Raw genomic sequence first — 23,484 nt, forward strand, 5'->3', positions numbered from 1 at the left:
TAATTGAAATGGGGGGTGATAGAGGAGAGATGATGAGGTGGTGGGTAAAAACTTTGCAGGTGGAGAAATTTTCAGAGGCCTAAAATCAGGAAAGATGTTGGCTTATTTGAAGAACTAAAAGAAAATCAATGTGACTAGGGTATATAGAGTGAGGGGGGCTAAATGGAGGCCAGGAGTTGCGTCACAGGTGACCTTTTGGCCATGCTAATTGGTTTGGTTTTTTCAAAGTGGGATGAGAAGCCATTGAAAGGTTTCCTGTAGGAAAGTGTCACGATCTGGTATTTGCTTCATCTAAGCTTCATGGGCACTTAGGTTTAATATTTAATCTTCTATTTTCAGCACATACCGTACTGTCTGGATCATAGTAGGCCCTGAAAAATATCTGAGAAATGAATAAATGGATAGGACAAGCCGTGTCATTGTAATGTGGCAGAAAGACCAGCGGCCTCGGGAAGGGCCTGCAAAGGAGCTTCTGCAGTGTTGTAGTAATAGTCCAGCCAGCAGTGTCTCAGCCAATAGCAGGCACGTTAGAGATGGAAAGCAGCAGGTGTCTGGGGAAATATCCCATAATAACAACCGGCAAGACTTGGTCAGAATGTGGAAAGTGTTGAGGATGCCTCCACATTTTCTTGTTTAAGCAAGTTGTTGACTAGAAGCATTTACTGAAATGGAGAAGGGACCCGATTTCAGAAGACCAAGGGCTTGATCTTGAATGTGATCCATTTAGGATGCTAGGAAAAGAGATGCAATTGTAAATAGCAAGTTACCAATGAGCTACATCAGATGGGTGGTAAGAAGGAAGATTCTGGTTAGAAATGTAAATTTGGACATCATCTGCAAATCCATAATTTTTTAAAAATCTAATTACTTGCATCTTTTATTATTCCAAATGGTGTTTATTGAGGTAAATGGTGTTTACATCGGTGTATCTGCTCTGGGAGGTTATAGGTTCAAACATCTATGAATGTGTACTTTTACACTCTGCCCTGCACCACTGCCCCAACGATCCTCCACCATGCTCGATGGGCTGCCTTCCCTGCCCCACTCTCTCCACTACCTTCCCCTCTGGTGGCCTCAGTGGTACACTCAGATGTTAAGAGTTTTAGTTTGGTTTTGACTGATTTTTTGATATATTTCATATATTCCACTTGGCAGTGTGACCATCCTTTGTCTTTCTTCTTCTGACTTATTTTGTTTAGCATTATCCTCTCCATGTTGTTGTGAATGGCAGGGGTTCATGCTTTTCTATAGCTGAGTAGTAGTTATTCGTGCATGTGTGCGTGACCATACTGTTTCTATGGGGGCTGGACCAGTCTACGTTCCTACTAACTCTATATGAGGGTTCCTTTTTCTCCACTGCCTTACTAACACTCATATACTTCCACACCCTGCCACCACAGAAATAACATTTGGGGCCTCCCCTGGTGGTGCAGCGGTTGAGCGCTGGGTTGCGAAGCTGCCAGCAGCCTCTGCAGCGCCGGTTCAATCCCCGGCCACCAGTGAGGGTCCCACATGGCACGCAGACCTCTCCTGCCGCCCGCTGCTCCCCTCAGCAGTGTACTTCATCAGTCTGCCTGTTCTGCTCCCCACTCTGGCTCTGGTGAATTCTCTCACCCTCCCATGCTTCTGACTGTACCCAGTGCTTGTATAAATAAATAAATCTTAAAAAAAAAAAAGAAATAATGCTTGATGCAGGTCATTCTCAGGGGTATGTGTTGCCTCGACAGGATCACATGACACCCCAGAAAATCTGTTTCTAGCAGTGCTGTCCCACGTCACCATAAACTCCAAAGGTCTTCAGTTCTACAAGCCCTGTGCTGCCTGTTTTAGAGAACTCGGTGCTGAAGCTGTGGTGACCTTCTTGCAACTCTCCCAATATCAGCCATTACCTGTCTCTCCACCAGATTCCTATCCAAAGCTCGAGCTTGAATAACAAGAAAGGGGGAGACATGGATTCCCCAGCCCCCCCCTGGTTCTTGGGATATTGTCTTGGTGACCAGAGTACCTGTTGGTCAAACTGAAATGTAGAGTCAGGCCGGGGGCTTCTCACCAGGACAAAAATGTTGGTATGAGCAACATACTGGAAAACCAGTATCTGCTGAAAACAGCAGGCAGACGTTGTGGCCATTAACATAACCAGCTAGACTACCTCGTTAGAAAGTTAAGTGTGAACAGAAACTAGAGATAGGATATTTGGTCAGCAGCAACAAGGGAGCTCCCCAGGCAACAGCCCCTGTTCACTCCCCCTAGCTTGTGCCAGACAATTATGCATCCCCAATCCACATCCCCACCAGGCAGTTCCTCCACACATTCTTCTATGTACCTGCCCACCTTCCCTGAATCTGTTGCCCAATAAATGTGACACTGCCCTGGAAAGAGGTGCTGAATCTCCAGAAAGAGGTGCAAGACCTCACCAGATAACTAGTTGGTAGGCGACTGAGAGACACTCCTGGAGGTCTCTCTCTCTCTACTTGGACTTTTGAGTTGTCTTTCCTCTGTCCTGCACTGCTCCCAATTCTGCCACCCTGCGAGGCGACAGGTATGAGACCATCTCTCATTGTGGTTTTGATTTGCATTTCCCTGATAAATGAACATTTTTTTGTCATGTCTGTTTGCCATTTGCATGTCTTCATTGGAGAGGTCTCTATGTAGCCCTTCAGCTCATTTTTTGATTTAGTTGTTTTTCTTGTTGAGTTGCACGAGTTCTTTATATATTTTGGTTATCAGCCATTTGTCAGATGTGTTATATGCAAATATTTTCTACCATTCAGTAGGGTGTCTTTTTGTTGTACTGATAATTTTTCACTGTGCAGTAACTTTTTACTTTGATGCAGTCCATTTGTTTACATTTTCTTTTACTTGCCATTGGAGACCAGTCCACAAAAACATCATGAAACTTAATGTTGTGGAGTGTTGAACCTATTTTTTTCTTCAATGTATTTTATAGTTTTAGGTCTTATTGTCATGTCTTTAATCCATTTTGAGTTTATTTTTGTGTAAGGTGTGAAATGATGGTCTAGTTTCATTCTGCATTTATTTTTCAACCATTTGTTGAAGAGGCTCCCCTCTCCTGTGTATACTACTGGCTCATTTGTCATAGGTTAACTGTACACATAAGTGTTGGCTTATTTATGGGCTCTCAGTTCTATTTCATTGGTCTGCATGTCTCTTTGTTCCAGTACTATACCGTTTTGATCACTACATCTTTGTGGTATAGTTTGAGCCTGGGGTGTGATACCACCACTATTTCTCTTATTTGGGGGGGGGGTCAGGATTGCTTTGGCTATTTGGGGTCTTTGTGGGTCCATGTGAATTTCAGTATTATTTCTTTTTTAAGTTTTATTTATTTATTTAATTTATTTATACAAGCACTGGGTACAGTCAGAAGCGCGGGAGGGTGAGAGAATTCACCAGAGCGGGGAGCAGAGCAGGCAGAAGGACCGAAGTACACTGCTAAGGGGAGCAGCGGGCGGTAGGAGAGGTCTGCGCGCCATGTGGGACCCTCCTCCAGTGGCTGGGTAGCAGCCGGGGATCAAACCGGCGCTGCAGAGGCCACGGGCAGCTTCGCAACCCAGCGTTCAACCGCTGTGCCACCGGGGAGGCCCCAGTATTGTTTTATTTCTTTGAAGAATGTCATTGAAGCCTTGATGTGTTTTGGATTGCATTGGAGTCATATATTGCTTTGGGAAGGATGGCCATTTAACAATGTTCTTGCAATTCATTTTCTTTTAACAATGTCTCATAGTTTTCATTGTGTAGTTCTTTCACATCCTTTAAGTTTACTCCTCCGCATTTAATTCTTTTTGTTGCAAATGTGAATGGGATTGTCTTCTGAATTTGTTTCTCTTCAAGCTCATTTTTGGCATATAGAAACAACCAATTTTTGCAGGTTGATTTTTGTACTCTGCCACTTCACTGAATTGATTTATTATTTCAATTAGTTTTTTAGTGGAGACTTTAGAGTTTTCCATGTATATTTTCATCATCTGCAAATAATGCAAGTTCAAATATATATATATATATTTAAATAAGCTACAAGCAAATGCTTAGAAAAAAATAAAGCAGCAGAACCCAGGTTTTAGGAAATAAACAGAGTTCTTCTGACAGAGAAGAGAGAACCAGCAAAGGAGCTAGCAGAACAGTGTCTGATGACTAAGGAGGCAAAATCAGAAAAGCATGACATCACAGAAGCCAATAAAAGTAATTCAGGAAGGAGAAAAAGGGAAAGGGATTAACAATGTAGACTTTTTCAGAAAGGACTAAATGATAAGTATCAAGCTTGGATTCTATAGATTAGGTTGAATCAAGCGAAATTGCGATTTTTGTGGTCAAGAAATGGTCAAATATTGGTAGGTTTGTATTGCTCAGTGTAATATGCAGTTTGCTTACAAGATATGTATTTCTGGGGGACGTCTCTTCCATTAAGTTTGGAACACCTGTGGCCACAATTGTAAACTCTCCAACTTTGTCTATTTGCTTAACTTCTCTCAATAAATTTTTATTTATCTGATTTCCCTAAAGGGTGGGGAATTCACTGAAGGATTTTAAGCAGCGAGTGACAGATCTGACTCGATTTTATTTCTTTACACTGTAAACTAGTGGAGCCATGTTTGTTTTCATCCACAGCGTTTTGCCCAGCATGTGGTTCAGAGCAGGAATTTTATATATACCAGAGAGGACATATTCTCAACTTGCAGCGTGAATCGTGGTCTCACAATATTTCCCCTAATATTTGAAAATACTTGGGGTACTTGTCTCATCATACAAATTATATGGACATCTTCAGTTTACCTGTCGTTGCTTTTGTTATGCAGTGACTTTGGCGAATTCAATGTCAAAATACCCTGAAAGAGTCAGGATTGATTCATTTTGATGTCAACACAGGCCTTGGACCTGAAGTTTGATATTCTGGCACCTGCTGGCATGTGCACCATGTTCATACTACCTCTGAAACCTCTAGTTTCTCGACTTTCCCCTTATTTTCATTTTTTAAAAATAGCTAGATTGAACTGGAGGATTTCTTTTAGTTTTCTATTAGCGCTAGTTTTTATGCCTCTAACAATTCAATAGGCAAACACTGTGACAGGTGTCATATCTCTGTTTTGTCTTAGGGAAGTTGTTACTACTCACTGGCCATGGAAGTCAACATTGACATGCTTTATCTCCCTCGCCCCCCAACTTTTTAATGTGAGCCAAAGTTCTCAAATTGGACGATTTCAAATAAAAATTTAGATTTCTACCTGGGACTGCCATTCTTGCAGGGCAAAACCTGGTTGGATCAGAGTGGGAACTGCCCCGTTTTTGATCAGCCGTTCGCTTTCCCATTGAGAATTCTTACAACTTCCTGTGCTGTTCTTCCTACCCTGAGCCCCTGTCCCCATCATTTTCCCAGTCATGCTGCTAGGTGAGTTTGACCTCAGATGAGGTGAGCTGCAAACCCCGCCTCAGGGATGGAGCGTCTGAGCAACCTGAACACTGTCTGGGTGTATGGCTCAGTTTTTCATTTCTTTGGGCTGAGACTTCTAAGAGTCCTGTGCAAGTCGGTCAAAGTGTTGTCTAAGAGTAGGCGGGCAGATTAAGGGTGCAGGGCACGCAGTGCTTACTTAGTCATGGTTTTCTGAAGTGCCCTCAGGACTGTTTCTCAACTGCCTACCCACTAGTTTTCTGGGGAGCATCGAAAAAAATCCTTGCATCCATGTTTCACCCCGGAGCAATTAGAGCAGAAGCTCTAGGGGGACAGACTAAACATTGGTATTTTTTTTTTTTAAAGCAGATGTTCTGAAGTGCAGCCCAAGTTGAGAAAAATGGCCACAGAAAGTGAACCCAGCAGCAAAATGAAATCAGCCTCAGTCTGGGGAGTTATTTGCGGTTGGTTTCCAGCTTCTGTGGTGTTGGTAGATAGCACGCCTAAGGAGCTCCTCCTTCCTCAGAAGCTGTGCTGCCTGTCTGTGGGGGTCTACCATGCCTGGTAGGATCTGGGAGATGCTCTTCTACAGGGATCCTTCCAGCCATTACTACCTCCCTCCTTTATGCAAATCTATAGGCGGGGTGATGGGAGGTGAAAGAAAACAAGCAAAAATGGGATGTTGGTGTCTTCCAGTGTAATGGCAATCTGTCATGGAAAAATGTGGTTCCGATAGCTTTGTCTTAGAATGGTTAATGAAAGAATGAAGCACTGGTAGTAAAACAAAGATGAAGACCTAAGTAAGAAGTTGCTTCCATGTGAAGTGTTTATTTCCTTTTCAGTGTTCCCATTTGGGCTACTTTGATCCGGCAAGTCTTAGAGTTTTGTTAAAGAATTAAAAGGCTAGGGAAAAATCCAAAGTAATGCCAACCCCATCATTGCTTCCAAAGTTTCCATAGATATATCATTTTTCCCAATGACCCAGAATAATAGGGTGAGAAGTGCTTTGAACAATAGCTACTCAACGATATGCTCCTTGTCTGCTTCCTAATAACATCAGAACAATAGGCTTTGAATCCAAGCCTAATATGGAATTGAAAAATTGCAGACTTAGGGTTTATGATGAACACAAACCAGCTGGAGCATTCACAGAATAATGGCAGGAAGGTTTGGTGACGCCAAGCTGGCCTGCTGTGGTTCTGCCACAAGGGAACGATGAGTTTTAAAGGACACAGCCTAATTTTTCTCTGCAGCTGGGTGTCACTGACTAATGAAAATATATTGGCATGCTGCTCACGGGTTATTGTTCCATGTAACTGCACCTCTTAGCTGGGGATTTGTAAGCAGGCCGTGATTGAAGGCAATATGACTGGGCTCCGTTATTAAAATATTCCAAGTACAGACTGCCCTATTTATTGGAAACAAAGTTTGACAAGATTATGTTGATAGGAGGAGCGGATAATGAAACACGGCCGTGCATAGGCGCTGCCAATGTCAACTGGGCAGAATTACAGTTTTTAAATATTTATATAGGAAAATGAAATGCAACTATTAATACTTCCAGGAAGTGATACAGTGTGAGAAGAGAAACAGACATGAGGAATAGGATCCTGGGCTGTATTGAACAGGCCATTTATCATTTTTATAAAATGGCTGCTTGTCTCATTTGTGGAAAATCTTCAAAATGGAAAGAGCATAACCACCTCTAAACCTCAAAAAATTAGGTACATTTATACAGAGTGTCCAAAAAGCTGAAGACTACATTTATGTTAAGAAAGATTTCATTTTTTAAGTTTTCATTTTTAAGATCTTCCCTATTTATTTAAGCATTTAAAAAACACAAGTAACCTGGATAATGTAATTTTGTATTACTTTTAGTATTACCTTGGGGAGAAATCTCTTAAGAACAAATGAAGGTAAATGTCCAGGCAGGCAATATTCACCTTAAAAAGTTATATATAAAGCAGTAGCAAAGGAATTACTTTAAGAAGTAGAAGCTGGCTTTTGATCCAAGGCTTGCTTCTAGTTAGAGTTGTGGGAAAGTTGCTTTCATTCTACACCCGATGGCCTCACTTTCGCTCATGAATGTTTTCTGTATTTTGTGTTGTTCTCTAAGTATTTTAGGAAGCATGTCTTATAGTCCAACAATTGTAGCCATTTCAGTATCTGAATTCTTTTGCATTGGCATCTGTTCATACTGGCTGAATTGGCAGAGAGGGCTATGAATGACCAGAACTCCCCATGGATTCTGGGGCTTTTGGATGCTGGGCCTCCCACCCTGCACTCTTTGCTGTCCCCTCTGCTCTTACCTCACTGTCACTCCACCTTCATGCTCTGCCCCTCATCTTGGTTCCATTTGCCTCCCGCCCCAGTAACCCCCTCTCAGAGGTGGGCAGCACTGGAGAGCTTTTGCAAGCTTGAGTCTAGCTCTTCTGTTGACTTGCAGGCCTATACAGCAAAGGCGGTTTGTACTTGCCTTAACATTCTGCTTTAAAGGCAAAATGGGAACAACTCAACTGAAGTTTAGAAGCCTTCAAAAGGCTCTTAAAAGCATCACAGTTGTGCAAAATGTTTTGTACTATAAATTCATAAGAAACAATTTTTTAAAAATAAATCAATACATTTGGCTAATTGCTTACTTGGCAAACAGTTCATTTGCTGAATTTTCATTGACTCACACTAGAGCTAAATCCTTCTTGCTTTCCTTTTTCCATCCTTCAATAGTCTCTTTAAAAAAGTCATCCTCAGTCAACATTTAATTTGTTGATAACTTAATTGTATTGAACTGACTAAATTGGCAGGAATGTGTAAAAGATGGAAAAATAACAGAATTTAATTGCTGTGATTTCCAAACTGTTTCAAGCAGGGTTTTCTAAATCCTTGTCAAGAGTTTGGTTCAAGAGCATTCTGGAGTTGTAAGGGGAGTTATTAAAAACTGTTAACACTTGCAATTACTTTTCTGAGTGTGTTAGGATTTGCCTAGTACTGTGTAATAAAAAATAAAGAAAAATTGGATGCTGAGACTGATGTGATGGCATCTATATCCCCCAATTTCACAAATCTTATTTTTCTCTTTGATTTTGTAAGTAAATGCTGCACATAACATTCATAAAATAATTCAATACTGTACTTATAAAATGCAGCCTGTATCAGTTACATATATTGAGGTTACATAAGATTTGACTTAGAGGAAACACTACCATTGTTCAATGCTTGAAAGCCACTAATAATAGAGAAGCAAGCTCTGGACTGGGTAAATGAGGACTTGGTTTCACACCCATATTCCAGCAGTGACGAATGAGTGTGATGTCCTTGAAAAAAAATTCACTTAAAATTTTGCACTTCAGTTTTAAGTCTCTGAAATGAGAGAAAATTGAATTAGCATTTTTTAAAGAGCAAAAAAAAAAAAAGCAAAAATAACCTATGTGAGGATTAAGAATTCCAACAAGATACTTGAATAGTTAAAAAGGTTGGTGCAAATTTATGTCTGGTATGTGACAAATACGAAGGAATAATGTAGGTCTGCCTGAGCACTCACCTGCTGTTTGCCTCCGCTAATAGCTCTGCCTACCAGATTGCTCAGAAAAATAAGAGGCCAGGGTGGAGAATTCATGGGTAGCAATAGACTAGATCTTATGGTCACCTTGAGTATTCATGAAGGCTTTAAAGTTGACTTTCACTAGATGCTGACATAGCCCTCATCTGTAAGTAGCTGTTGTCTACAGCCTGCCCTTTCCTCAGTAAGGTTCAGACTCTATGAGAGTCCTCGCTCGAGCAATCCTGAGCAGAAATAATAGCCTCATAAGTATTCAGATACTTCCCAGCCTGCCCACATTGCTCATCGGGCATCCTTGATTCAAGCTCCTGCCTTATAAAATTACAAGTCATTCCATAGCATACTTTAGGAATGCAGTGCCCAAGCCTTAGCTGTCACATCCTAGACTGCTAAAGGTCTCTGGGTAGGCAGCAGGACATAGTGTTGAAGGCTCAGCCTCCAGATTTTGAAAGACTTGAAACGGATGCCTAGCGTCCTCAGGCAAGCTTCGTTTGTTCGCTGCATGGTGGATAAAAGAAAAGTTCTATGTCCGAAGCAAGATTCTAGTTAAATTGCCAAAATCGATTGGCTTGAATAGTTCATTTGTGGACTATAACAATATTTTTCAAGTGACCAGTTTGAGTTGAATTTACCAAAACCTCAGGATAAATCTAAAGCACATTACATTTATTGGTGAATTGGAATGGTTCTGACAGCTTTAGGAGATTTTTGTGAAGGCTTATTTGACATTCATTTTGTCTCATGGCAGCATTTTAAGGAATATTCACTGTGTTGCGAAGTAAGACACATACAATGGCTAGATGTTGTTACAAATACATTTAGTAATCAGTGTATTTCTTCATTATTCAACCTTTCAGAAGTTCAAGCGGAATTATTTTTACAGTTTGTAGCAAATTCCTTTAGATCCTCTAGTATGCCATTTTCTCTTTCACCCCTCTTAGCATTTTAAGGATTTTTTGGCTATCAAATTTCAAGCAGCAAAGCAACTTCTACTTGGCCACTGAGAGAGCCAGATATTTAGCAAATCGATTTTTAGCACATCGGGCAGCTTCTGTTAAGTTCAACAAATATTTCTTGAGTGCCTATGATGTGCTGACCTTGGCTCTGGTCATACTGTGAGGACAAGACAGACAGGGTCCTGCTCTCTAATTTTCCATTCCAGTGGCGGAGCCCAACAATACACACAAGGTGAAAACTGCCATGAAGAATATAGAACAGGTTGGCAGAATAGACAAGAACTGCAGTGCTGGGGCAGGGGGTTGCCATCCTAGATGAGGTGCTTAGAGAAAGCTTCTAAAACATGAGAAAACTTCCAGATGCCGAGCTCAGGAGATTGCCTTTGTTGGCGTGGGTAGTTCTGAGCCACGGCGCAGGAAGAGTTTGGTAGGGTGACAGGAGAATCAAAAGCAGATGCCAAGGGCAATATTTACTTGCCTTGCGATGGTCATTGAGACCTGCGCAGGCTACATGCATGTGCTTTTACTGTGGAATGGCCATTTTCTCGTAAGACCATGTCAAGAGTGGATGTTTGGGGGTGTATTTTTCTTCTTCCACCATATAGATGTTGAGTATTGCCTATATTCAGGAACACAGCAGCACCCATGGGAAAAAAAGATAGACATGTATACACAACAATCAATCAAGCTGGACAGTTTTGGCAAAAGGTTTCCAGAATACACTTTCATTGATAGTTTTAAACTGCTCTAGCAGCGCTTTAGTGCCTGATTAATGGGTTCACTTACTGCAAAGCCTGCTTCAAACCATAACCTCTTTGAAAAAAATATATTAAAAGAAGCTTCAGAACAGCTTGTCAGCATTCTTTCACTTCAAAACTTTCTTATACTAATTTTCATGCTAACAAAATCTTCAATGGCTACCGATTATATGGGGATTTATATAGAAAAAAGCCTTTTATTTCAGTGCAAAATACATAATGCCTATAGCGTAAAGTGAATAAGAGGAAAACCACATCATGGTCACATTGGAAATACAGATGGGGGACGGCATGGAGTCATGTTTGCTCCTTAGATAGTGTGACACTTGGCTTCCAGATAAAACACAAGAAGGCTAAGGAATCACTTGGGAATCTGTCAGATTAAATATTAATTCAGCGCCTCCTGGAGAAGGCAGTGGCGCGCCGGTGTCATTTGAGAATCTTTGAGGGATTTTAACAGCACCACCTGCAAACTTCACTGAAACTGGAAACTTGCCTTTGGGTCCGTGTCACCCAGAAAGCCGGGGCCCTGTTTCAGATATATGGGTCACCATCTCCAGAGTGGCAACAGTAAATACATTAGCATGTACTTCCCAGGGAATTCGGATGCAGTGGAAGCAGTCTGATAGCTAGAAATCGCTACACATTAAGACAAAACCAAATCCATTCGAGAAAATGCTAGCATAGATTATAGATTGTTTTGACAGGAGCAGGGTAGGGGTCACCTGAGTTGGCAGTGGGTTTGGGAAGAGGAAGGGGAAGGCCCAAGCCAAGGCTCCAAAGGCCCTGGCCCTAATTCGACAGAGCAACTCCATTTTATGTCTTAAACTGTTTTTAAAAAATGTTACATGATGCTGGTCTCCCACTTAGTAGCACGAAGATAATCTGCACTCAGATAAGCTGTGTGGAGGACAGATGGTAGCAGAAAAGCTGTAGATCTCATAAAGTGAGGCCTGACCAAGAGAGAGACCCCAGGCTGGATTTGCTTAATTCCATGCAACATCAGTGTTGTGGGTCTGATTTCCACAGCACCCTTTCCCCGCTAGCTATGCAAAGTCTTGCTCTCTGTTGGCAGGGCCTGATAATTAAATGAAGTTCTTGACAGGGTATTTGTCCATATGGATGGGCCCCCAAAGGTTCTTGGGGTATAGGCATTGTGTCATTCTTGCTAGGCCTTGGATCAATGCTGTTAACAGTTTGGGGGGCCAGTTTAGCTTCTTTATGACTCCCTGGTTCTGGCGGTGCATGGCTCTCCCTTGAGTAGAGGCCATGGTATTCTGGACTGCTCAGTTCTTTTTCCTGTGGCTATTTAAAGTCTAGTCTTCTCATCCCTTTTCCAACCAACCTGATTCTCGGGTAATATTTTTCTCCTTTGGCTGGTTTGTCCTTGGAGTGATTAGTCTGGCTTCTTGTCCATTCTCTTATGATTACGCTGTAAACTTGGTCTTGAATTCCAAAATTCTTAGCTGTTGCTTCATCTTGAATTTCAAGATGAAGCCTGTTAAGAGTTTCAAAGTCAAAAATGTGAGTTCTGTGCATTGGCCTGTGTCAGATCTCCCCAAGGCCTCAGTGGCCATGGTGTGTTTTCACTGGGTAGGGGCTAGAGAGTGAAATTGGGGGGAAAAAAGGTAATTCCTTAGAATGAAGAACACTGGTTTATTTATCAAAATCTTACTCTGCTGTTGTTATATGAAACCAAGGTTAAAGGAGAAGAATGTTTTGAGAAGTATAGAAACAAAACTTGAGTGTCCTCATATGGAAGAATTTGAAATGAAGGATTTACGGAACAAAGCTTTGGCTAGGTTGACAGATAAAACCAGTTATTATACCTGGATCGGGTGTCAAACTAATAAAGCAATGCATTAAAAAAAATTCTAGATTTACCCAGGAATTGGCAAGAACTCCAATTCAAAGATACCCATCTATCAACCACATGTGCATATGCAATTATATACATCTATGTGTAAATACATATAATTTGACATTGACTAGTGGCTACAGAAGGAGGAAAGAGAAACAAGTCCATTTTATTGTCTGGTATCCCATAGGAAAATTGGTATTTAAAGTTTTATGCCATGGTCAGAGGTACTAGCTTAAAAAATGTCCTGAGTACTTGCCAAAGAATATAATTCTGAGATCATTGTCATGTGATACCTTTAAATAGCTTTTCCAAGAGAAACAGGATTATCTGTAGGTAGTTTCCCTACATTTGTCTCAGTAATTCATGGGTGCCTGTGCTATGCATTGCACTATGTTAAAATAAACAGAATTTGCTCACAAAATACCAGTGGTGTTGGCTTCCCATCCCTAGATCAACTAACAGTTGCCCTCCCACAGTTCCAAAGCCATGTCATCTCTGGTTAGTGTACATTGCTAGAATGGCTAAAATGTACTAATTGATAGCCCAGAGAACTGCCTGCCTGAAGTGATTATGTAGGCAACGCAAGAGAACACTTGCTCCCTAGCTAGTACTGATTTTTTTTTTAAGATTTATTTATTTATACAAGCACTGGGTACAGTCAGAAGCGCGGGAGGGTGAGAGAATTCACTAGAGCCAGAGGGGAGAGCAGAGCAGGCAGACTGACGAAGTACACTGCTGAGGGGAGCAGCGGGCGGCAGGAGAGGTCTGCGCGCCATGTGGGACCCTCGCCCGGCGGCTGGGGATCAAACTGGCGCTGCAGAGGCTGCGGGCAGCTTCGCAACCCAGCGCTCAACTGCTGTGCCACCAGGGAGGCCCTGATTTTTTTTTTTTAAATCCTAGCTCTAAAACACTTTTCACTGTATTTACCATAGGATAGATTTTTGGTCATTACAATTCAACTCTGACCTTTTCTGAGGCAGAATTGGAAGATATTTTGTTCTCTGGTCTCAGCAGTAGTAGCACTTTTCCTAAGCAAATGGTTTCTTTTTTCATCCTACATACTGTGAAACTTGAAATTGTGTTCATTTTCCTACCTGCAGTTGGCGAGTTTAGAGGCAGAGAGGCCACGACCACCTCTGACGTGAGTGCCCTTGTGCCCCCACCTTAGTCCTGGCTTTCTGTTAGTCTCCTGTGATTATTTGCCTTTTGCCTCACATTTTTCATGTTTTTAATGGGTTTTTGTTTTGTTATAAGAATTTTGGTAAATGATTTTAAGTCCTTTTTTATTTTTAAAGATTTTATTTATACAAGCACTGGGTACAGTCAGAAGCGCGGGAGGGTGAGAGAAATCATCAGAGTGAGACTGGGGAACAGAACAGGCAGACTGATGAAATACACTGCTGAGGGGAGCAGCGGGCGGCAGGAGAGGTCTGCGCGCCATGTGGGACCCTCGCCCTGTGGCTGAGGATCGAACCAGCGCTGCAGAGGCTGAGGGGCAGCTTCGCAACCCAGTGCTCAACCGCTGTGCCACCGGGGAGGCCCTGATTTTAAGTCCTTTTTGAATCAAGATAAGATTTGATAAAAGATGTATAAGACACACATTTGTCCATATAATTTATAGCATGTGAAACTTGTGGGGTGTAAATTCAAGCATATTTGGGATAACCAAATATACTTTCTAATCACTGATGACTATTGGAAATCAAGGTAAAATTTTATAGTAGAACAGATAAGTTAGGGAATTTATTACAGTAGCATAATTGTTAAATTTGCTAATTGCTATTTCTTGGTATACGGGCTTCATACATTAAAAAGCGTAACACCAAGCTTAGTAGGAATCTTGTCAATTATTTTGCTGCCTCTATCTAAATTTTAGAAGAGTCACAACTGAATGGTTAAGATAATTTATACTATGACATGTTTGCTAATGCTAGTTTATAGTTTTTACAAATTATATTTAAAATAAAGCATTGGACTGAGTATTTTTAGTCACTTTTAGCTCTAAAATTTCAGCTACTAAAAAGATGAACTTTCTTTCAGAGGTGTTTGTAAACAGTATTTCTATTTAAAAGGTGGGAATGTTTGTGGGAAGAAGTAATAGGGTGGGGAAATTAAAAAAATTCTTATGTTGCAAGATGCTTGAGCATAGTAAGTTTTACTAACTTACTCATTATTGGCAGAGAGTATAGAACAGAGGAGTAAACTTGAAAATATAAAGACTCAAGCAATAATGCAAGATGCTGGTATGCTTAAATTAAATGTTCTTGAAGGTCAATTCTTTTATTTGCAAAGATGTCTGTATCTAAAGCAGAAGAATGTTCAGTATCGATTTGAAAAATATAATGGTTGAGGTTCTACTGAAGGTCACTGAAAAATAACTAATACCCCAAACTTCTCAACAGCCCAGGAAGTTGGATGCTCAGAAAAACAAAGTATTTGCGCTAGAATTCAGGCCAAGTTCTGACCTAAAAATGTGTGCACGCACACACCTGCGTGCATCCGCTCTCATTCTCCATCTGACATTGAAATGTGCTGTCTTGACTTGGAGAGAAAGAACATGTCTGAAAAATACAGCTTTGAAAATCCAAATTACAAGCTAAGGGCTGTTATTAGGATGTTAGGCTAGATGGTGGCAGGAGGGACAAGGCAAACAAGTCAAGGGAAATTCACAAAGACCAATATAGTTTGCAGAGAGAGAACTCGAGAATTGCTAGCCCTGTTTTTTCCCCTAATAAAATGATTTTTGAGAGATTGCTCAGCCAGAAACACAAACCATCTTTCCAATTTAAAAGTGCCAGTCATTTGTAAAGCCAGAAGCCAAGAGGAAAAGGAAGTATGTGATGAAGAACAGGATTGTTACGTAGAAGCCAGAAGATGGTAAGAGAAAGGCAATGGCGCCCCTTGAGCCAAGTCCATTATTTTGGAGCTTGAGCTCAGCTTCTGGATTTCCCCTCCCCTGAAAGTCACTTTCCCTCTGATCTGCCTTTTAACCATCCAATGGCCCACTAGGATTGGTCAGGAAGAGGAGAGAAAGAATAATACTACGATAGTGGTTGGCCCAAAGCAATACGAAAATCAAAGCTAGAACAAAATGGTCATTTTGTTTTGTTATCTTTCTATTTCATTTTTTTTTTTCAAAATCTGACAAAAATCAGTAGCACTTGTCCATCTAGGGAATACGACTGCAGCCCTTGTGCTTGATACCCACAACTGCACGCACATCCGGGACTGCTACAAGTTGAATTGACTTATTTTCTCAGCAATAGGGACAGATAGTGCCTCAGAATTTATCAATGTGGGGCTGGCACACAAATTACTCAGTTGGACAAATGTATCTGTGTAAATGGACACGATGATGGGGTGCCACGATGACTCAATCTGCCTGTGCCCCTCACCCTGAAAAATCTTTTGACATGCCGTTAATCTTGAAATAATGTTTTCAAAAGTAAGACTTTTATTTCAGAGCAGTTTTAGATTTACATAATTTTTGGAAAGAATTCTCACATGCCCTATATCTGGTTTTACTTATTAACATCTTATATTAATATGGTACATTGGCCTATTAATACATGAATGATGATATTATGACAATGATTATCCATCCTTTGAGATTTCCTCAACTTTTTCCTAATGTCCATTCTCTGTTGCCACAGTCCTTCCCAGGATAGTACATCACATTAGTTCTGTCTCCTTAGGCTGCGCTAGGCTGTCACCGTTGGTTAGGGTTTCCCCATTTTTGATGACCTTGACAGTTTGGAGGATTACTGGGTAGGAATCTTGTAGAATGTCTCTCCATGGGGACTTCTGTGATGTTTTCTTCGTGACTGTACTGGGATTATATGCTTTTTGGAAGGAAGATCACAGAGGTCAGGTGTCATGGTCATCACGTTATATCATGAGTACATTCTATTTCTCACTGTCCTTGACCTTGATCACCTGCCTGATGGTGTATGGCAGCTTTCTACAGGTTTCTTACGATTCTCCATTTATTTAGTCATTTATGTATATCAGTATAGATCCATAAGTGTTTATATTGTACTTTTGTTCCATTGGAGTTCCTACCAGTCTTTTTAAAAGTGGTTTTCTTGTAGACATGTCACACTGAATAGAAAACCCTATTACAATTGCTGTCTTTTAATTGTTGTGGTTAGACTATTCACATTTAAAGTACTTGTTAACATATTTTGGTTAATATCAGTTATGTTTGTGACAGTTTTCCACGTATTTCCAGAGCGGGCTTTTTCTGTCTTCTCTGGTTTTAATTGAACATTTCATAGAATTCAATTTTTGTCTCTTTTAGTGTGACAATTGCAAATCTTTTAAAGAAACATGTTAGTGGTTGCCCTAATGTTTAAAATGAACAAGTCTACGTTGAAATAACACTACTGCATTCCATGTGTAGTGCAGGTATCTTAACAGCATATCCCCAACTCCTTCCCCCTATTCCTTGGGACATTCTTTCAACAATTTAAATATTTCATTTGATTTTCTTGTGTGTATGTTTTGCATGGTTTGTGATGAGAAGCTGGGTGCAACTGATGTTTTTGTTCCTCTAAAGTGTTTTTATTCTTGGCTTCTTCCCAGATTTTCTCTTTGTCTTTGGTTTTCTGCAGTTTGCATCTGACATGTCTAGGTACACATAATTTTTGGTATTTATCCTCCTTGGCATTCTTGGGCTTTTTGGGTGTGGTTTAGAAAGTTTTCAGCCTTTTAATTTCAAAACTTTATTGTGCTTTATTTTTCTTTCCTCTTTTGGTAGTCCAATTACATGCTATATCTTTTGTAGTATCCCCTAGTTCTTGAATGTTTTCTTCAATTTTTTCTTCTTTCTCTTTGAATTTCAATTTGGAAAGTTTCCGTTGACTAATATCAAGCTCACTGATAACTCAGTGTGTTGGGTATGAGTCAATGATGCGTCCATCAAAGGCATTCTTGACTGTTGCAGTGGTTTTGATTTCTGGGATTTCTTGTTGATTCTTTCTGTATCGCTGTCCAGTATTCATTTTGCATGTTGTCTGTTCTTTCCATTAGAGCCCTTATCACATTAGCTACAGTTATTTGAAATATTCTTTCAAGCAAGTCTAACATCTGTGCCATATCTGAATCTGGTTCTGGTGGCTACTTTCTTCTTTGGATTTCTTTTTCTTGTCTTTTAGTATAGCTTGTAATTTTTTTTAAATTAAAGTTGGCTATGTTGTACCGGGTAATAGAAACTGGGTAAGAAGTTCTCTCATATGATGATTTGTGTTAATCTGGCTAGGAGTGTGTTGGTGCTAATATTTGATCTAGTTATAGGAGCCCGAGGTTTCAACTTCCTCTAGTGTCCTTGTTTTTGTCTCCCTTATTGACATTGTTTTTTCCCAACTACTTCTCAGATATGATCTATGTTTTTCAACTCTTTAAGCTACAATATAGTATTATTATACTGGAGCCCCGTTGGTATGGTGCTGAGTTTGGAGCAAAGGAAACATACTATAATCTTTTCGTTAATGGAACTCTGTTTCTGACTTGTGATCACCAAAGGTGGTGTTTCTTGTATAGCTTTATTCTCCAAATTAAATGAAATAGGAGTGCTAAAGGGGGCTCTGATGAGTGGATTTCTGGGAAAAGGCTCTGGAAACGTTCTCCTCCCCAAGATTAGGCCTTTGTTATAGAGAATGCTCTGGATATATTTTATCAAGATTACTCAAGTTCTCTCCCTGCCTGAGTCATGAGGGGATCTTTTTTGGCTTTTCACCGTGAAAGCTTATGAGGAATCCTGGAGATAAAACCCATGACAGTATGGAGACACCCTCTCTCCCCAAGACTAGCCACCAGAAGTTTCTCAGTTCAGGCAAGTCCACACTCAGATTGCAATCTGTCAAAATTACTGTTTAAGGCTTCTAATCAGTGTATGGCATCAGTGGTTTCTGTTTCAGATAAGCAGACCATGGCTGTGACTCTTGATTTGCCTTTCTCTCTGGATATCAGCATGGTGGCTTGCTTAGAAAACTCAGTTCTCTAACAGGTCCAAGACAAGTCACTGATTATTATTATTATTTTTTAGTTTGTCCAGCTTTTTCCTTGTTGTAAGATGAAAGTGAAGGCTTCTAAGGTCTTTACATGCCAGAGTGGAAATTGGGAGACACAGCAATTGTTTTTGAGGACATTACAATAACTCCTTATAGTACCTCAGAAAGGTAGTTCCTGTTTACCTTATTTTGCAGTTAAGCTAATGGGGCTCACGTGAGGCTAAGTTATGGGTCCAAGATTATATGTCTGCAGGTCTACATGGTTTTAAAACTTACATATCTTAGCTCTGTTAGCTATATTCAAAGAAACGATGAGTAATGTTTATGTATTATATACATGTTTATAGAGAGAGATAGTTCTTGTTTTTAAATTTGTGTCAACAGTTTGGGTTGAGGTATAGAAGGCAAGTTATGATCGTTAGTTCAGGCAATTTATCATTCTTCTCCCCCCCAATTTTAGCCTCACTTGCCCTCCTCTAGCCCCTGCCAGGGAAACCATTAGAAACTGGTCAATATATATCTTTTTATTCACATACACTCTCATACTATGTGTTAATTTACATAACCGTTTTCTTACTGTATATTGTATTCATTTTATTTATTCTTAGCACTATGCTTTAAGATATATCCATATTGCTCTGGGTAGACATGGTTGGTTAGTTCAAACTACTCTGTAGCACTTCAGATTTATTATTTTAATAAAAATCTTACATACACATTATAGGAAAGTTCAATACCAGAAAGTGAAAATAAGGAAATAATGATCACCGGAAATTGCATCTTAAGATAACCGGAGTTGTCATTTTGGTTCCTGTAAGCAATCTCTTCACACACACATAGAAATGCACTAATTATATGCAGTTGTATTTGCATAGGACCACCCTGTTCATGTCACTCTCTGACTGGCCCCTCTCATTCATTACTAGTTCATGGATATCATCTCATGCAGCAAACATAGATCCACAGCAAAGATTTTAATGGCCATGCAGTACTCAATGGTATGGCTGCACTGTATGTAAATAGCCCCCTAGTTTATGGATATTTTGTTGTTACTTTGCATGATAAATAGTGCTTCACTAAACAGCTTCCTGCAGACATGTTCTCCCACTTGTGAAATAGTCTCTTCAAAGTACAGGCTCACCTTGAGATAGTGTGGGTTACAGACCACTACGATAAAGTGAGTATCACAATAAAGTGAGTCGCACATGAAGGTTATGTTTACACTAGACTGTATGTAGTCTGTTAAGTATGTAGTAGCATTGTGTCTAGAAAAAACATACACAGACCTGAATTAAATGTGACACAGATCCCAAGTAAGCACGGGGTGTTGGGAAAATGGCATCAATAGATCTACTTAACCAGGTGGCCACAAACCTTCAGTTTTAAGAAAAGTAGTGTCTGCGAAGAGCAATACAACAGGTGTGCCTGTAGACACATTCTGTCCCACGCTTGGGTTGGGCATGTTTCCCTCCACCCACAAAATTCATGCCTTTTCTAGAATTTTATGTTGTCCAAAGACTTTAGCTATTACATTCCCATGAATTTATAAATGCATGAATGTTGTCAGTAGAGGAAGAAATCATGAATTCCTGTTCCAGTAGTAGGGATGGTTGGAGAAAGGTTCACGTGCGTATCATCTGTGGTCTTTCCCGGCGCTGTTCTGCCGTGGGCCGCCTCGAGTCATGGCCGTGCACAGGGCGGGTTTACTTGAGCTTGGATCCTGCTGCTGACTAGACAGGCCTCACCACCCCCACCTCTCTCGTTTTACTTTGTGGGAGGGAAAATAGCAAATAAGCTGTCAGCAATTAGTAGTTTACATAATTTGATTATAGTTGGAGTTCAACACTAACTTTGATGGATCAGATTCTGTTCTGTTCTGCTTGACACTAAATGTGCCAGAATTTAGAGGAACGTTACTCTCCTAGTATTTACAACTGAGAATGATGTATGCCAAGAAACCTCTCTGGTACTGCTTTCCTAAGATATTTTGGGTCAGGATTTGAAAATTCAGGAAATACAGACATATGTTTGGGTACTTATTCTTAAATAAAACCAAATGTTTCCTTGTTACGATTTTTAATGTTTCTTCTTCATAATTCACGAGACCTCTAATTCAGAGTTCTGATAAATCAAACTGGGTTCCAGTTTGCTTTTGGGGGTTAACGAGGCAGGGTGCGGGGAGAGAGAAAGTCTTTTGTTCAGTAAGTTAAGGAAAAAACTTTTTTTTTTAAAAAAGATTTATTTATTTATTTATACAAGCAATGGGGTACAGTCAGAAGCGCGGGAGGATGAGAGAATTCACCAGAGCCAGAGCGGGGAGCAGAGCAGGCAGAAGGACCGAAGTACACTGCTGAGGGGAGCAGCGGGCGGCAGGAGAGGTCTGTGCGCCATGTGGGACCCTCCTCCGGTGGCCGGGGAGCAGCCGGGAATTGAACCAGCGCTGCAGAGGCTGCGGGCAGCTTTGCAACCCAGCGCTCAACCACTGCGCCACCAGGGAGGCCCAGGAAAAAACTTTTTAGTCATGGCAGAGGTGAGCATGGCATGTTGAAACACTTAGAAACTGTAGTATCATAAACTACATTTATGCCTATTTTCTGTAATTGAAGAGCTGGGAAAAAAAGGCATTTCATTATGGTGCTTTGCTATAGGTTTCTTAGCCAATTTGCCTTAATATATGACATGGAAATAATCTTCAGCTTTTAAAATTAAATATTTCAATATTTTTACTATTCCAGAACCAAAAAATAAACAGTTGGCAGACTGCTCATTTTGCTCTTCACTATAGTGGTTTATTTTTCTCCTGGGCCCATGTGATGATATGTTTATGATGTGACAGGGATCAAGCCAGACAGTTTTGTTGTGACAGAACCCTGTAAGTTTCAGGTGTACGGCACGATGATGTGACACTTGCATATGGTGCAAGGTGATTGCTGCAATAAGTTCAGTAACATCCATTACCTCACATAGGTACAAATCCTCCCTTTCCCCCTGCTGATGAGCCCTTAATGAGAGGTGCTCTATCAGCAGCATCCTCTTCGCTCCTCTTTGGCGGTGACCCCACTTTTGAGCAGCCTGTGCACACATCCTCTGCTCCTGCCACGGCCGGTGCTTTTGCTTAGCTCAGTGATAACTTGAACTAGTTTAGCCCCAGGGGGAAGGAGATTTTTCCTTTCAGTGGGAAGCTTCTTTGGCCAGAGGTGCATAATCTGACTCCGAAACGATCCTTCTTGACCGCCAGTGGACCACCTGCTTCTTTTGGTCTGGTAGTGTGTCTCTGTCTAGAGCCTTACACCACTTTCTTCTAGGACTGAGCTGTCATGGCCACGGCTGTGTCAGTGCCTTGTGACCTCTTCATCTGCATGGCAGGGCATCTGACCTCTGGTGTCTCGATATCGGGGCCATTTCCTGGAGAGTGCCTAGGAGTTGACCCACAGTCCCAGACGTTCTTCATGATATATTCCAGGGTGCTAAAATTCTCTAGGACTCTGGACAAGTGACTTAGCCTCTCTGTGCTTCAGTTTCCTAGTTTGTAAAATGGGGATAATGGAAGTGGCCACCTTTAAAAGGCTGCCGTGAAGATTAACTATTTCTAAAGCACTTGGAGCAGTGCCTTGGCCAGAGGAAGGGGCATGTGAAGGGCTAGGGATTGGAAATACCATCCAAATTCGGAGAGTTGAGAATTATCAAAGCTGGACTCTCCGCTATTTTACCCTGACTACTAGAGCAATTATAAATGTTACGCTAATAGATCCCTATTTGGAACATTAATTTTATCATAAACGGGGATCTTTTAAATGGGTATTTAAAAGGATTGTATATTAAAATTAGAACTGCATAAATAGAGTCTGCTCTTTTAAAGCCAGGGCCATTTGATTTCTAAGATAAAATTGTTTAAAAATTGTTGATGATCATGTTTCTGAGTCTTGAAGATCTCATGGGCTAGAAAATGATTTCATTCACGCCCACACAGACCCACAAACACATAATTGTTCTCTCTCTCAGAGAACATTTTCTCCAGCTCCCCATGTGCTATTTTGTATTTGCCTGTGTTTTTTCAATCATTAGTTCAACAAATAATCTGATGTAAGAAACATGCTGTGCCAATAAAATATCCTCAAATTCCCAACAAGCCATTGTGATGGTGGTATTTTATTTCCAACAGAGAAGCAGAGGGTGAAAAATAATCTGCTTTGCTTATATCATGACTCTAAACAAATGAAGTAGGGTGACAAATTTATATATTGGAATTAAAAAATGCCCCTCCCTCCCTTTCTGCATCTGGGGCACTTCTCCTATTACAGGTGCGCCATATTGGTTTTCCTTCATTGTAATGGATTACCACCATCTCAGTGGCTTAAAGCAACCCCTATTTATTATTTTACAGTTCTGGAGGTCAGAAGTCTAAAATGAGTCCAGAGGGTTGCAGTCCCTTCTGGGGGGGCTCTTGAGGAGAATGTTGGATTTTTCAGATTCTAGAGACCTCTGCATTCCTTGCCTCATGGCTCCTTCCTCCATCTTCAAAGCCAGCAGTGTGTAGCCTCTTCAGGTCTCTCTGACTCTCCCACCACCTCTTTTCCCATACAAGGACCCTTGTGATAACACGCCCCCTTCCTCCGAAAATCCACGGTTATCTCCTGAGGTCCAGATCCTTCAACATACCTGCAAAATAGTCCCTTGTGCCATGTGACGTAACACAGGGTCTGTGTATCTTTGGGGTGAGGGTGGGGGCAGTGTTTACCTAGCACAGATGCGCTTCTGAATAAGACCTTCAGTGCCATGGGGCACCTGGCCCTCCTGCCTTACAACTTGCCCCTGGGAAAGATCGTCAGATGCAGGTGTGGATACCTGCTCTGCTGGAAGAGTCAGGACACCAAAGTCTTCTGGGCTGCTGTCTGTGTGCCGCTCCCTCCTCTCTGTCACCTCCTTCACTCACAGTTC

The sequence above is a fragment of the Talpa europaea genome, assembly GCF_964194135.1.
Source record: "Talpa europaea genome assembly, chromosome: X".
Taxonomy (NCBI): Eukaryota; Metazoa; Chordata; class Mammalia; order Eulipotyphla; family Talpidae; genus Talpa; species Talpa europaea.